The following is a 15,874-nucleotide window of genomic DNA, read 5'->3' on the forward strand; positions in this document are numbered from 1 at the left end:
GGTTGGTATCTTAATAATAGCAGTGGTATGACAAAATGTAGTCTTGGATTATTTTGCTTAATTGTACAATGTAAATGGAAAAAAACATTGGGAATAGAACTAAACCAAATGGTACTCAAGAGAACTGGCAAGGAGGATGAGGAGCCAATAGATACCGTTGAGGAATTGTGCCAACACCAACTGATTGTTTAGTACTTGAGTAAGTGATGATCCAGTGCCATGTTTTTTTCTTCGGAAGTCAGACTGAAAAGGGCCATAGATAAAATCATCTAACAGTCTGGCATCTAGTTGGACAGCAATGGCTTTTTTCTATGACTTTCCCCATGACTTTCCTCGCCATCACCGAAACCTGGCTCACCCCTTCTGACACAGCCTCTCCTGCTGCACTTTCGTATAGCGGCTTCCACCTTTCTCACACCCCCCGCCCCAGCAGCAAACATGGTGGAGGAGTTGGTTTTCTCCTGTCAGATACCTGCTCCTTCACCCCAATCCCACTGCCACCCTCTGTTACCCTCCCTTCCTTTGAGGTGCACTCTGTGCGCATCTACTCCCCCTCCAACCTCCAACTGGCTGTCATCTACCGCCCCCCAGGGCCAGCCACCACCTTCTTTGACCACTTCACCACCTGGTTACTTCATTTCTTTTCCGCGGACATCCCTACTATCATCATGGGCGACTTCAACATCCCCATTGACACTTCCCTCTCAGCTGCCACTAAACTTCTATCTCTCACTTCCTCCTTCGGCCTCACTCAATGGTCTTCTACAGCCACCCACAAAGATGGCCACACACTGGACCTCATCTTCACCCGCCTCTGCTCCCTATCTAACCTCTCTAACTCACCTCTTCCTCTCTCTGACCACAACCTGCTCACATTCTCTTCCCTCTTCACTCCATGTCTACAATCCCCACCCCACAAACTTTCACACCCTCGCAGGAATCTTAAACACCTTGACCTACACTCATTCTCCGAATCCCTCCTCCCTCTTACAGATATAAGTTCCTTACACAATGCGGATGACGCTGCCGCTCTATATAACACCACAATAGCTGTAGCTTTGGAATCCGCTGCCCCACTTACACATACCAAAACTCGCAAAATCAACAGACAGCCCTGGCACACCAGCCTGACCAAAGAGCTGAGGCGAGCTTCCAGGGCTGCTGAGCGCGGATGGAAAAGATCCCACTCCAACGAGCATTTCATCGCATTCAAACAGTCCCTCACTACTTTCAAGACCACACTCGCCACAGCTAAACAAACCTACTTCTCATCTCTCATATCCTCCCTGTCTCACAACCCTATACAGTTATTCAACACCTTCAATTCTCTCCTCCGCCCCCCAGCACCTCCTCCCTCCCCACTCATCTCAGCTGAAGACTTTGCCTCATTTTTCAAGCAGAAAATTGATAACATCAGGGACAGTTTTGGTCAACAACCCCCAGAGCCCTTCCTCCCGACTTCCCAGCCCTCCACCTTCAAAACCAACTTCTCCACCATTACAGAAGATCGACTCTCCACTCTACTCTCAAGATCACATCTCACCACCTGTGCACTCGACCCGATCCCATCCCACTTCATCCCAAACCTCACCACAGTCTTCATCCCAACCCTAACCCATCTCTTCAACCTATCACTAACAACTGGTGTTTTCCCCTCAAGCTTTAAACATGCCTCCATCACACCTATCCTCAAAAAGCCCTCTCTTGACCCATCCTCTGTATCTAGCTATCGCCCTATATCACTTCTCCCATACGCCTCCAAGCTACTGGAACAACACGTCTACCTTGAACTGTCCTCCCATCTCTCTTCTTGCTCCCTCTTCGACCGCTTACAATCTGGCTTCCGGTCACACCACTCCACTGAAACTGCCCTTACTAAGGTCACCAATGACCTCTTAACTGCCAAGAGCAAGCGACACTACTCTGTCCTCCTCCTCCTGGACCTGTCGGCTGCCTTTGACACAGTGGACCATTCCCTATTATTACAGACCCTCTCATCCCTCGGCATCACAGACTTGGCCCTCTCCTGGATCTCATCATACCTAACAGACCGGACATTCAGCGTCTCCCACTCACACACCACCTCCTCACCTCGCCCCCTATCTGTCGGAGTCCCACAAGGTTCAGTCCTAGGGCCCCTGCTGTTCTCTATTTACACCTTTGGCCTGGGACAGCTCATAGAATCTCATGGCTTTCAGTATCATCTTTATGCTGATGACACACAGATCTACATCTCTGGACCAGATATCACCTCCCTACTAACCAGAATCCCTCAATGTCTGTCCACTATTTCATCCTTCTTCTCCACTAGATATCTGAAACTCAACATGGACAAAACAGAATTCATCATCTTTCCCCCATCTCACGTGACCCCCCCTACGAACCTATCAATTACAGTAAATGACTGCCCACTCTCCCCAGTCCCACATGCTCGCTGCCTCGGAGTAATCCTTGATGCTGATCTCTCCTTCAAACCACATATCCAAACCCTTTCCACTTCCTGCCGACTTCAACTCAAAAATATTTCACGCATCCGTTCATTCCTTACCCAAGAATCTGCAAAAACCCTAGTCCATGCCCTCATCATCTCTCGCCTTGACTACTGCAACCTCATGCTCTGCGGCCTCCCCTCAAACACTCTCGCACCCCTCCAATCTATTCTAAACTCTGCTGCCCGACTAATCCACCTGTCCCCCCGCTATTCCCCAGCTTCTCCCCTCTGTCAATCCCTTCACTGGCTCCCAATTGCCCAGAGACTCCATTACAAAACCCTAACCATGACATACAAAGCCATCCACAACTTGTCTCCTCCATACATCTGTGACCTCGTCTCCCGGTACTTTCCTGCACGCAACCTCCGATCCTCACAAGATCTCCTTCTCTACTCCCCTTTTATCTCCTCTTCCCACAATCGCATACAAGATTTCTCTCGCGCATCACCCCTACTCTGGAACTCTCTACCACAACATATCAGACTCTCACCTACCATCGAAACCTTCAAAAAGAGCCTGAAGACCCACCTCTTCCGACAAGCCTATAACCTGCAGTAACCACCGATCGACCAAACCGCTGCACGACCAGCTCTACCCCCGCCTACTGTATTATCACCCATCCCTTGAAGATTGTGAGCCCTCGCGGGCAGGGTCCTCTCTCCTCCTGTACCAGTTATGACTTGTACTGTTTAAGATTATTGTACTTGTTTTTATGTATACCCCCCTCACATGTAAAGCGCCATGGAATAAATGGCGCTATAACAATAAATAATAATAATAATAATAATGAAGGGTAGGTTAGAAACAGGTCTGTAGCCCATAGCATCTAGGCTCATAGTGGGATAGTCCAGTAGAGGCTCGATGACTGCTTTTTTCAGAAGATCAGGGAAAATCCCACATTGTATAGATCACTTAGAGGGGTTGTCAAGTCCAAATCGATGTCTTCGGTCACTCTGTGTGACACTGTGCGCTGCAGAGATTCACTGGTTTCTGACCGGGGGCCGAAAGGTATGTATGACTTTTACATACTCCCGGCCAGTGGGCGTTGCCTTGTTTCCATATACTTCTATGCAGCGAGGCCACACCCCGTCTATTGATGACCATCCAGTGGGCATGGATGACTAAAGGGCATGGCCTCACTGGACAGGACAACCCCTTTAACTATATTCTTGATTGCCGGAAAAAGCAAGTCAGGACTCTCCAGCAGGATTGATGTGGGGTTCAGGTCACATTGTTCTGCGGAGATACTGGAGGATTGCTGTGATCTTTGGCTTAGCAAATGTAACAGTGGCAGCAAAGCGACATCAATATGTAAGTCACATTGCTCTGTGTCATTGCCACAAATTTAAAAACTATATTATAGTATGTTATTTTTACACATTCCAATCAGGTTACTAATTATTTTTACAGGTCAGATCTCCCTGCTACATAGATAAATCATCAACAATCATTTAAATAAAAATATATTATTGGGTATAACTAATTGTAATTTGTACAAAATTCTCTGCACTTCATCAACATTACTTCTAAGAGTGGATACTGGAAACTAATCCTATGTTCATAGCAGTGTAAAAGTTGGACACAACATGCAGTTTCAACAGAGACTGGAACCTGGCGTTAAATTATTTTAATAGGGACCCAAGGGAAATGCTTGACTTACATGCTAATTATATGAGATAATGCCTAAATGTTGCAATATGATTTGGAAAGCCCAGCACCCAAAGAGTAAAATTACTTCCAATTATCCAAAGACACATCGGAGATTGCCTTAGGCGCTTAATGACAAGGGCCGTTTACTGTAAAACAGGATGCCCAAATGTGGTAAATCTGCTGGCGTCTTACAGACCATTAATTCTAGTTCTAGTTCTGCACAACCTGCAAATGTAAATCTGACTTTCTATTTATACTTGATACTTATTGTAGTTGTAGTAAAATATGGACAGTGGTGTATATAAACTCTATTGTGGCTCACAAAAGCTCACAGTATTTCTAGCCATAACCACGGCATAGAGTAAAAGTGAGCTCTCGAATAATTCCAAAAAGTTAATAACAGCAGGAGGAGAAACTCGCAATTTCAGCAATGAAATTTTGATGAGGAAGAATGTATCTGTGTTTGTTAGGTTATGAAGAACTGTTCCTAGTAAGTCAGATTGTATGCATGAGGGAAGTTTAGAAAAAATATCCACATGTTCACCATGTTGATGACCTATACTCACTACCTCAGCATGAATCAATATACTGTATATTCATATATATATATATATATATATATATATATATATATATATATACACACACTAGCTGCCCGGGCATAGTAACTAACTGTGGTTAGTTATAACAAATTATAATTATCCTCCATCCCATAGTCCCATGCCCATATACCCATCATACATATCCACCATCCCATAGGCCCGTGCCCATATACCCATCATACATATTCTCCATCCCATAGTCCCGTGCCCATATACCCATCACACATCCTCCATCCCATAGGCCCGTGCCCATATACCCATCACACATCCTCCATCCCATAGTGAACCATTGTGACATCAAATGAGGGGCACACTTTTTCCCCAGTATGTAGACAGGGGCAAAATTGTTTGGTGAATTGGAATGCGCGGGGTTAAAATTTCACCTCACAACATAGCTTAGGACGCTCTCGTGGTCCTGACGTGGGACTGTGCCAAATTTTGTGGCTGTAGCTGCGATGGTGCGGTTGCCTATCCTGGACATACACACACACACACATACATACACACATACTGTACATACATACATACACACACTTGCGCTTTATGTATTAGATATAAATATCTATATATATATATACACACTGCTCAAAAAAATAAAGGGGACACAAACAACAGAATATAACTCCAAGTAAGTCAAACTTCTATGAAATCAAACTGTCCTCTTAAGAAGCAACACTGATTAACAATCAATTTCACGTGCTGTTGTGCAAATGGAATAAACAACAGATGGAAATTATTGGCAATTATCAAGACACACTCAATAAAGGAGTGGTTCTGCAGGTGGGGACCACAAACCACATCTCAGTACCAATGCTTTCTGGCTGATGTTTTGGTCGCTTTTGAATGTTGGTTGTGCTTTCACACTCGTGGTAGCATGAGACGGACTCTACAACCCACACAAGTGGCTCAGTTAGTGCAGCTCATCCAGGATGGCACATCAATGCGAGCTGTGGCAAGAAGGTTTGCTGTGTCTGTCAGCGTAGTGTCCAAAGGCTGGAGGCGCTACGAGGAGACAGGCCAGTACACCAGGAGACGTGGAGGAGGGCAACAACCCAGCAGCAAGACCACTACCTCCGCCTTTGTGGAAGGAGGAACAGGAGGAGCACTGCTAGAGCCCTGCAAAATGACCTCCAGCAGGAAGTGTCAGCTTCTACCACTGTGCCACTAACAGATAGCGACTGTTCCACATCAGAAGTAACTGTGTGTGAACAAAAATTATTTTTGATGAACAAAAATTATTTTTGACATATGATGCATCTTTAAAAGGGCTACTATGTGATCAAGGCTATTAACTAGCCGAAATGTCATTTTTGCCTGTCTCTTCAATCTTGCCTGTCACTTCAGCAGTCACTATAAATAAATCCTCACTTGAAGCATAATTTTCAACTTGTACGTGTGCAGTGATTTTTTTGAACTTTTGTCTATGGGACCACTGGCTCCTTTCACTAGCACTGTCATACTAATCTTTAAGTTGATTGCTAGCCCTTGCATCTTTTACGTTCCTTTAATAATGGTCATCCCCTACAACGCACGATAAAACTTTATTATGTACAATGTATTACTCCACGCAGGGAGATACTGCTCAATGCGAGCAAAGTCCTTTTCAATGCATGAGAGTCTCTTCTCTCTCTAGAGGGACCTGGCTCTCAGTCCTCCAGGTGCCACCCTCAGTGCTGCAGATTCTGGTCCCATCCACCAGAATCAAACATATTTACAAACACGTGACCTATCCGTTAGGTCAACAATCCATAGGGGAATGAAGGTGTCCCCCTCCCTTTTAGCATAGCACCGCCCTTTAATGATGTGTGCACTGCCTGTTCCAAAAACAGTCTGTTGCCACAGTCACACACAGTCCATTCCTCAGTATAAGGGCAGAGTCCTGCTATCCAGCAGGAAGGGCGCAACAAAAAAATATAAAAACAACGTCCACTCCTGGCTGTACTGGCCTCATTGCACCCAACTCCGGGGTGCTCCAGGGCCCCTTTGCCCACAGGGACACGGAACAGTCCCATTACACATTTTACTATGGTGCAACAAGCACAACTTTCCCAGCAGCAAGTTTTCTACAGTTCAACGACACGCGCCCCATGTCGCTTTGTCCTCCTTTGAGCTCCATGCCCGGGTTTGAGTCGCCGATGACTCTGCAGCCGCAAGAAATGTGGGCTGCCAAGGCAAAACAGAGGCAGTGCTTGATGAAGCTGTGACTCGGGAACAGGAAGCTGACTGGGCCTGCTCCAGGATCACATACAGCTCTAGGTCATCCCCTTGGCATAAGGTGACAGCCACCGTGAAGTACCCCCTCGGGCTGTCCTCTTTAAAAAAAAGGAGACCCAATCCCCTTCATCCAGGGGTCTGCAGTCATATCCATGGCCAAGGTCTGCGTGGACTAGCTGACCGCGAGTGTGACGCCTGGCCAAAGCGCCCCCTCCTGGTCAGTGCAGCTCCGCCCAGACCTCCTTCTCAAGCTGTTTTTTCCTCTCAATAACTCCCGCAATCCAAACGGCGGCCTACCTGGGAGATGGAAACAGGCCCTCCGTCTGCGGATGGGGACGGGACGGGCTGAGGGTCAAAATGCTGCCAAGCGCGGGCCTGCTACACATAGGCTTGCTCCCCGGGATGGGAGGCCAAGCAACCGGCTGGGCTTCTGGGGTGAGGGGCCAAGGCATGGACCAGCCTTCCGGGACAAAGGGCTGAGGTGCACTCACCACCTCCTGTTCCAGCATCCTGGTTGTGCCCGTCCCACGTCCGCTGGATCCCTCCGCTGCTACAGCTGTGTACTCTGGCTCCCGATACTGAAGTTTCGGCTCAGCCTTCATTTCCGGCGCGGGCTCCTCCAGGGCAGTCGTTTCCGCTTCCCGATGATGTTGAAGCACCGGCTCCGGGTGAAGAGGTTACAGCTCCCAAGGATGAAGTTCCGGCTTCGGCAGCTGCCAGCAACTCTCCTCTGCAGGTAGAGGGAATTGGTCCATTGCTGCTGGTGCGGTCTCACAATGGCACCACGCAGCTGCACATGTGATTTTCTTCTGGGCCCCACCTGTTCCAGGATGGGGTCACTTCCAGCTGCTCCACCCATTTCTCAGCATTCAGTGGTAGAGGGTGAGGTCTTTTCCTTCTCTGGCGCGCCCACCATGGGCGGACCAGAGGATGTCGCCTGACAGATTTTCGTGCCATATCTGAGTCGGAACGCCCACGAAGGATGAGATCACAGTAGTCATTCTCCTCTTTGGCATCATTCTCCGCCATCTTTAAAGCCACAGTCTTGGTCACAAATAAAGTGTCAGTCACATCCAAAGTTTCAGTCACGTCCAATACGTTAGTCACTTCCAGGATATCAGCATCTTCTTCACAGCATCCCCACTTTGCAAGGCTGCGGGATCCTGTCAACTATGCCAAGTGTGAGTTGCAGCCAGGGCCATAGTTATGGCCCGCCAAAGTGTCTGGTTTAGTGTGCCCTGGCCACCCGCACCAGATATATAAAATCTCACTGTCTTACTTGCCTGGTTCTCAGAGGCCTACCTTAGATGCAGAGACACTTCTTCATATAAAGAGACAGAGTCCAATTCCAACTTTAAACATAGAACTTTACTTGTTTTCACTTGCAGCACAGAGTTCTGCACAATCCACTTGCCCTGTGCTCTTCCCTATGTCCTTCAGTTTGTACCTGGGTTGTACCATCTCGACCAGTATCTCAGCATCCTCCATGTTCAGCTTCACTATGTTCAGGAGTTCCCTTTTCTGTTTCGCCCCAGACATGAGGGCATCTGCCCATGTAGTAAGCTGCCACATCTTAGAGTGACCAGCATGTCTGTACTGCTGCACTTCTGCTGCTCTAGCTTCTGGCCACTAAAGGCCCTGGATGGCTGGGCTCTTAGCTGCACAATGTTGCAGGGTCACTGTGCTGACCCAGGGCTCTAAAACCCGGCCGGACTATGCGGGCTCTGTTATGAATGGGTCACCAAGGAGTATGGCAGGAACAGGCTAAGCCACCAGGAGACCAGAGAGGTTGGTAACTCAGTGGATTGTAGTTCCCTGATCCTAACAACACAACTAGCAGTAGCCGTGGAGCGTTCCTACGATGCCCTAGACGCCTCGGCACAGCCGGAGAACTAACTAAATCTAAAGCCAGAAAGGTGAAATCTAAACTGCCCTGGAGCAGATCCCCAAAGGAATAGACAGCCCCCAAACATATATTGTCGGTGAGACAAGATGAAACACAAACACAGGCAGAAAATAGACTGAGCAAATGATGGGGCCAAAACTGTCCTGTCTAGATAGGACAGGACAGAAAAGATACTGTCTGCAATCATGCAAAAACTCTGAAAAATCCAACACATCTGATATACAAAAACCTGAGGCCACACGACCTAACCCCCCGCTAGATCAGCACTCTGGTGTGAACTGGAAGCAAAGCAAAAGATACTAATATAACAGGGGACTGAACAAATTAGCACAAGCTGCAACATATGGCGCGGGGCCCAGCGCTGCCTCCATCAGGGAGCACGCTGAACCCTCGCAACAAAGCAGAAGGCAAAAAAAAAGGCACAACCAGATTAGATGCAAAGGATTAGCAAAAGAATCACTTAAATGAACCATGCAGATCAAGCAGATGACTGAAGAGCTCAAATTGCACAAGGAGGAAATCACCAGCAACCACTAAGGGAAGCTTGCTCACTTATATGCTCCCAGCCAGTAATTCCAGATTCCCAGTCATCAAATCATCATCATCAGGTGGCAAACTTCCATCAGACTGGCCAGCTCCACTACTCCCAGTAACCACCAGAGGTAGCTCCAGCTCAGAAGTCCGAGCAAGGGAATTCACAACAGTACCCTCCCCTTGAGGAGGGGTCACCGAAACCTCATCCACGCTACCAGGACGATCAGGATGGGACCGGTGAAAAACACGAATCAATCTCTTGGCATGAATATCAGAAGCAGAGACCCAAGAATTATCAACCTGTTCATAACCTTTCCACTTGACCAAGTACTGAAGTCTCCGTCTGGCCAGACGAGAATCCAATATCTTCTCTACCTCATACTCCAAATTACCCTTAACCAGTACAGGGTCAGGGGGCGCCGCCATGGGAACTACTGGCTCCACGAACCTTTTCAACAAAGATTTATGAAAAACGTTATGAATCTTAAACGTAACTGGAAGAGCCAAACGGAAAGAAACAGGGTTAAGGATTTGCAAAATCTTATAAGGTGCAATAAACCTTAGCTTGAATTTTAGAGATGCAACCTTCATGGGAATATTTTTTGAGGACAACCAAACCATATCACCCACTTTAAACTGGGGACCAATGGTCCTATGCCGGTTGGAAAACCGTTGGGCCTTTTCCTGAGAGTGGGACAACTTATCCACTACTTGGTCCCAAATCTGCTGCATTCTCTCTACCACAGAATCCACACTTGGGCAGGCAGAAGCTTCCACCTGCCCTGAAGAAAATCGAGGATGAAACCCAAAGTTACAGAAGAAAGGAGACATCAAAGTGGCAGAACTGGCCCTATTGTTTAGCGTGAATTTGTCCAAGGGCAAAAATGAGACCCAGTCATCCTGATCAGCAGATATGAAACATCTCAAATAGGACTTCAAAGTCTGGCTTGTTCTCTCAGTCTGCCCATTGGTCTGAGGATGAAATGCAGAGGAGAAAGACAACTGAATTCCCAGTTTGGAACAAAAAGCTCTCCAAAATCTGGAAACAAACTGGACTCCTCTGTCTGACACAATGTTCTCTGGAATCCCGTGCAAACGAACAACTTGTTGTAAAAACAAGGGCACCAACTCAGAAGAAGATGGCAACTTTGGGAGTGGTACAAGATGGACCATCTTAGAAAATCTATCATAGATCACCCAAATAACATTCATTCTCTGAGAGACAGGGAGATCAAAAATAAAATCCATTGAGATATGGGTCCATGGCCTCCTGGGCACTGTCAGGGGTATCAACAAACCACTAGCACAAGAACAGGGCTTGGACCGAGAACAAGTCCCACAGGACTGAACAAAATTCCTGACATCACAAGATAAGGCAAGCCACCAAAAAGACCGACTCACCAAATCTCTGGTACCAAAGATACCTGGATGACCAGCCAACGTGGAGCAATGAATTTCAGACATTACTCTTCTCCTCCACTGGTCAGGGACATACAATTTCCCCATAGGGCATCGTTCCGGTTTATCCTCCTGAAATTCCTCCAGGGCACGTCTCAAATCGGGAGAGATGGAGGAAAGAACTACACCCTCATTTAGAATGGTAGTAGGCTCGGTCACATCAAGAGAATCCGCAAAGAAACTCCTAGAAAGGGCGTCCGCCTTAACATTCTTAGTGCCAGGAAGAAAGGAGACCACAAAATTGAAACGCGTGAAAAACAAGGCTCACCTAGCCTGTCTAGGATTCAAGCGTTTGGCTAATTCAAGATAAATCAAATTCTTGTGATCGGTGAGGACCACAACTTGATGTCTAGTTCCCTCCAACCAATGTCTCCACTCCTCAAATGCCCACTTCATGGCCAACAATTCCCGATTCCCCACGTCATAGTTACGTTCAGATGGAGAAAATTTTTGAGAAAAGAAGGCACAGGGATTCATCTTAGAGGTTACCGGATCTCTTTGAGACAAAACAGCTCCTGCACCAATCTCAGAAGCATCTATCTCCACCTGAAATGGAAGTGAAACATCAGGTTGCCGTAAAACCGGAGCAGAAGTGAATCTCTGCTTAAGCTCCTGAAATGCCGAGACTGCCTCTGGAGACCAATTCACCACATCAGCGCCCTTTTTGGTCAAATCCGTCAGAGTTTTAACAATACCAGAAAAATTACTTCTAAATTTATGGTAGAAATTAGCAAAACCCAAAAACTTCTGAAGAGCCTTCAGAAAAGTGGGCTGAACTCAATCATAAATGGCCTGTACCTTGGCCGGGTCCATTTCAATAGCAGACGGGGACAAAATGAATCCCAAAAACGAAATCCTCTGTACACCAAAACTACATTTCGATCCCTTAACATACAGAGTATTTTCCCTCAAAATCCGGAACACAGTCTGGACATGTTCCACATGAGAATCCCAATCACTGGAAAAAATCAAAATATCATCCAGATAAATGATCAGAAACTTATCCACAAGGTCCGGGAAAGTATCATTCATAAAAGATTGGAAGACGGAAGGGGCATTAGTGAGCCCAAAAGGCATCACCAGGTACTCAAAATGTCCCTCTGGAGTATTAAACGCTGTCTTCCATTCATCCCCGTGCTTGATGCGAATACGATAATATGCCCCCCTGAGGTCAAGTTTGGTAAACCAACAAGCACTTTTAACTCTGGAAAATAAATCAGAAATCAGGGGTAACAGGTACTGATATTTAACAGTGATTTTGTTAAGGGAACGATAGTCAATACATGGCCTTAATGAGACATCTTTTTTGGCCACAAAAAAAAACAGCACCCAAAGGCGAAGAGGATGGTCTGATATGACCCTTCTCCAATGGTTCCTTGATATAAGATCGCATAGCATCATGTTCAGGTACTGATAAGTTGAAAAGCTGACCCTTGGGAAATTTACAGCCGGGCATTAACTCAATTGCGCAGTCATAACTTCTATGAGGAGGCAAAGATGCAGACTTACTCTCACTAAATACATCAGAAAAATCAGCCAAATAGGAACATCTTGAGACTGGGGAGAGGCGGAGAAAACAGGAGTGTCCCTAAGAACACATTGACAACCCCAACTCACCACAGACACAGATTTCCATTCCAAAACAGGATTATGGGTTTGCAACCAAGGAAAACCCAGTACAATTATATCATGTAAATTGTGTAACACCAACAATTTACAATTCTCTTGATAGTCTGGGGCGACCCGCATTATCACCTGGGTCCAAAACTGGGTTTTATTCTCCGCCAAAGGGGTAGCATCAATACCCCTCAAGGAAATAGGGGTCCATAGGGGCACCATGGGGAAACCACAACGTTTGCCAAAGTCAAGATCCATCAGATTCAAAGCTGCTCCTGAATCAACAAAGGCCTTAGCAGAAAATGTAGACAAGGAGCAGATCAAGGTAACCACCAACAAGAACCTAGGCTGTACACTGCCCACGGCAAAAGAGTGAGCAATACGTTTTTCTCATTTAGGGCAGACAGAAATAACATGAGAGGCGTCCCCACAAAAGAAGCATAACTTATTACACCTTCTAAACTCTTGACGTTGCGCCCTAGACAAAACCCTATCACATTGCATGTGGGTTCAGAAGTTTGTTCACAAGGCAGCACCACCTCTCGCATACCTATACGTTCACGTAAACGTCGATCAATTTGAATGGCTAATGACATGGAGTCGTAAAGGCCAGAGGGGACAGGAAATCCCACCATAACATCTTTTACAGTTTCTGCCAGACCTTTCCGAAAGAGGGCTGCTAGGACATCATCATTCCATTTCGTAAGGACCGCCCACTTTTGAAACTTCTGGCAATAAAACTCCGCAGCATCCTGACCTTGGTTCAATGCCAATAAGGTTTTGTCAGCTTGATCAATAGCATTATTTTCATCATACAACAACAGCAGGGCCTGAAAAAACACATCTACATTAGCCAGAATAGGATCTCCAGATGTCAGAGAAAAGGCCCAATCCTGGGGATCACCGCGCAGCAGGGAGAAGACAATTTTAACCTGCTGCACCGAGCTCCCCGATGAATTAGGTTTCAAAGCAAGAAATAGTTTACAGTTATTCTTAAAATTAAAAAATTTTGACTGATCCCCGAAAACACATCAGGAGTAGGGATCTTTGGTTCTACAGCAGATGATTGAGCGAGATAGGCAGAAATTCCCCGCACTTTAGCAGCGAGCTGCTCAACACAATCGGACAATTGCTTAGTCTCCATTAAGGAAAAAATCCTCCTACAGCCCCAGAGAAAAAGAGGAAAAACTATATAAAAAATTCTGAAATTTTTTTTTTTTTTTTTACAATTCTTTCCTTCTTTTGAGTACCCTAGAGTCTACAGTTTTGGCTGGTAATTCTGTTATGAATGGGTCACCGAGGAGGAATGGCAGGAACAGGCTAAGCCACCAGGAGACCAGAGAGGTTGGTAGCTCAGTGGATTGCAGACCCCTGATCCTAACAACACAACTAGCAGTAGCTGTGAAGTGTTCCTATGATGCCCTAGACGCCTCGGCACAGCCAGAGAACTAATTAAGCCCCAAGCCACAAAGGTGTAATCTAAACTGCCCCCGGAGCAGATCCCCAAAGGAATAGACAGCCCCCAAACATTTATTGTTGGTGAGACAAGATGAAACACAAACACAGGCAGAAAATAGACTGAGCAAATGATGGGGCCAAAACTGTCTAGATAGGACAGGACAGAAAAGATACTGTCTGCGATCACGCAAAAACCCTGAAAAATCCAACACATCTGATATACAAAATCCTGAGGCCACACAACCTCACCCCTGCTAGATCAGCACTCTGTTGTGAACTGGAAGCAAAGCCAAAGATACTAATATTACAGGGGACTGAACAAACTAGCACAAGCTGCAACATATGGAGTGAGGCCCAGTGCTGCCCCCAGCAGGGAGCATGCTGAACCCTCGCAACAAAGCAGAAATAAAAAAAAAGGCACAACCAGATTAGATGCAAAGGATTAGCAAAAGAATCACTTAACTGAACCATGCAGATCAGGCAGGAGACTGAAGAGCTCAAATTACACAAGGAGGAAATCACCAGCAACCACTAAGGGAAGCCTGCTCACTTATATGCTCCCAGCCAGTAATTCCAGATTCCCAATCATCATCATCAGGTGGCAAACTTCCATCAGACTGGCCAGCTCCACTACTCCCAGTAACCACCAGAGGGAGCTCCAGCTCAGAAGTCCGAGCAAGGGAATTCACAACAGGGCTCCCTGGCCCCTACTGACTACAAACAGGAAATGTGCCTAGCTTACCCACAGTAGCCCCTCCTATCTTAACTATACACATTAATATGCCCCATCTTGTGTCCTAACTGAGGTACTGCACTCTTCCTAGAATCCCATATATAATACACATTACAGAAACATTATAGGACAATCAAATACATACAGAAAAATAGTAAATATACACATTCCGAACCGGGACATGTTTGGGGCACAAGACAGTTTTAATGACCCCTTACACTGGCTCAGATGTTGCCCGGATTAACAAGGTCCGCATCAGATGTCTAGGAACCAGGACAATCTAATGATAAATGGGCTACTGGAACAAACCATACATGGACAAGGCAAGAGAACCTGGATCTGATGAAATTCTACTATAACAGCAGACCAAATGAGAAAGGATATATGAAGCATATGAGGAAACTTTGGATGTAAACTGACTGAGAAACAACTAGTCAACGTTTCATTGTCATAAAGAGAAAGCTATTATCACAACTTTAGGCTGGTTTCACATTAGCGCTTTTTAAGCGCACGCACGGCCGGGGGTAGCTCCGCCCCCGAGCCGGCTCTCTGCCCGGTGTGCCCGCCCCTTGCTTGTAGCGCCGCCTCCTAGCGCACAGCGGCGCCTGCGATCGGCGCACCCTATCTTTAGCATAGGGTGCGCAGATCGTGCGCAGGCCGTGCGCTAGTTGCGCTTTGACCTGCGCTGCGCACTTTTGACGGTGCGCCGTGCGCGCCAAAATCAAACTTTTCGGATTTTGGCGCGCACGGCGCACCGTCAAAAGTGCGCAGCGCAGGTCGAAGCGCAACTAGCGCACGGCCTGCGCACGATCTGCGCACCCTATGCTAAAGATAGGGTGCGCCGATCGCAGGCGCCGCTGTGCGCTAGGAGGCGGCGCTACAAGCAAGGGGCGGGCACGCCGGGCAGAGAGCCGGCTCGGGGGCGGAGCTACCCCCGGCCGTGCGTGCGCTTAAAAAGCGCTAATGTGAAACCAGCCTTAGATGGATCAACTGCACTGCAGATTCACCCCACATAAAGACCTGGAAAAACAACATATGCAACCCTCTGAAAATCCTGATCCAATATTGCAATTAGAGAGCACTGCAGCTGATCTGAAACAGAGGATCTTAGATAAAGCAAATACCATCAATATCAGAGTTGACTGCCAAGGCTCAGCAAAGAAACACCACCAGACAGTATGATAGAAGATGTCAATAGAGCACTTGGATC

General features: G+C 46.8%; 1 protein-coding gene across 2 annotated transcripts in view; it reads left to right on the plus strand.

The window, feature by feature from the left end:
* The window catches only part of FREM1 (FRAS1 related extracellular matrix 1), a 375,258-nt gene that overhangs the window by 285,073 nt on the left and 74,311 nt on the right, over positions 1-15,874 (plus strand). The window lies entirely within an intron of this gene.

Source organism: Dendrobates tinctorius, unplaced genomic scaffold (assembly GCF_039654945.1).
Source record: "Dendrobates tinctorius isolate UK_male_01 unplaced genomic scaffold, ASM3965494v1 ptg000031l, whole genome shotgun sequence".
Lineage (NCBI taxonomy): Eukaryota > Metazoa > Chordata > Amphibia > Anura > Dendrobatidae > Dendrobates > Dendrobates tinctorius.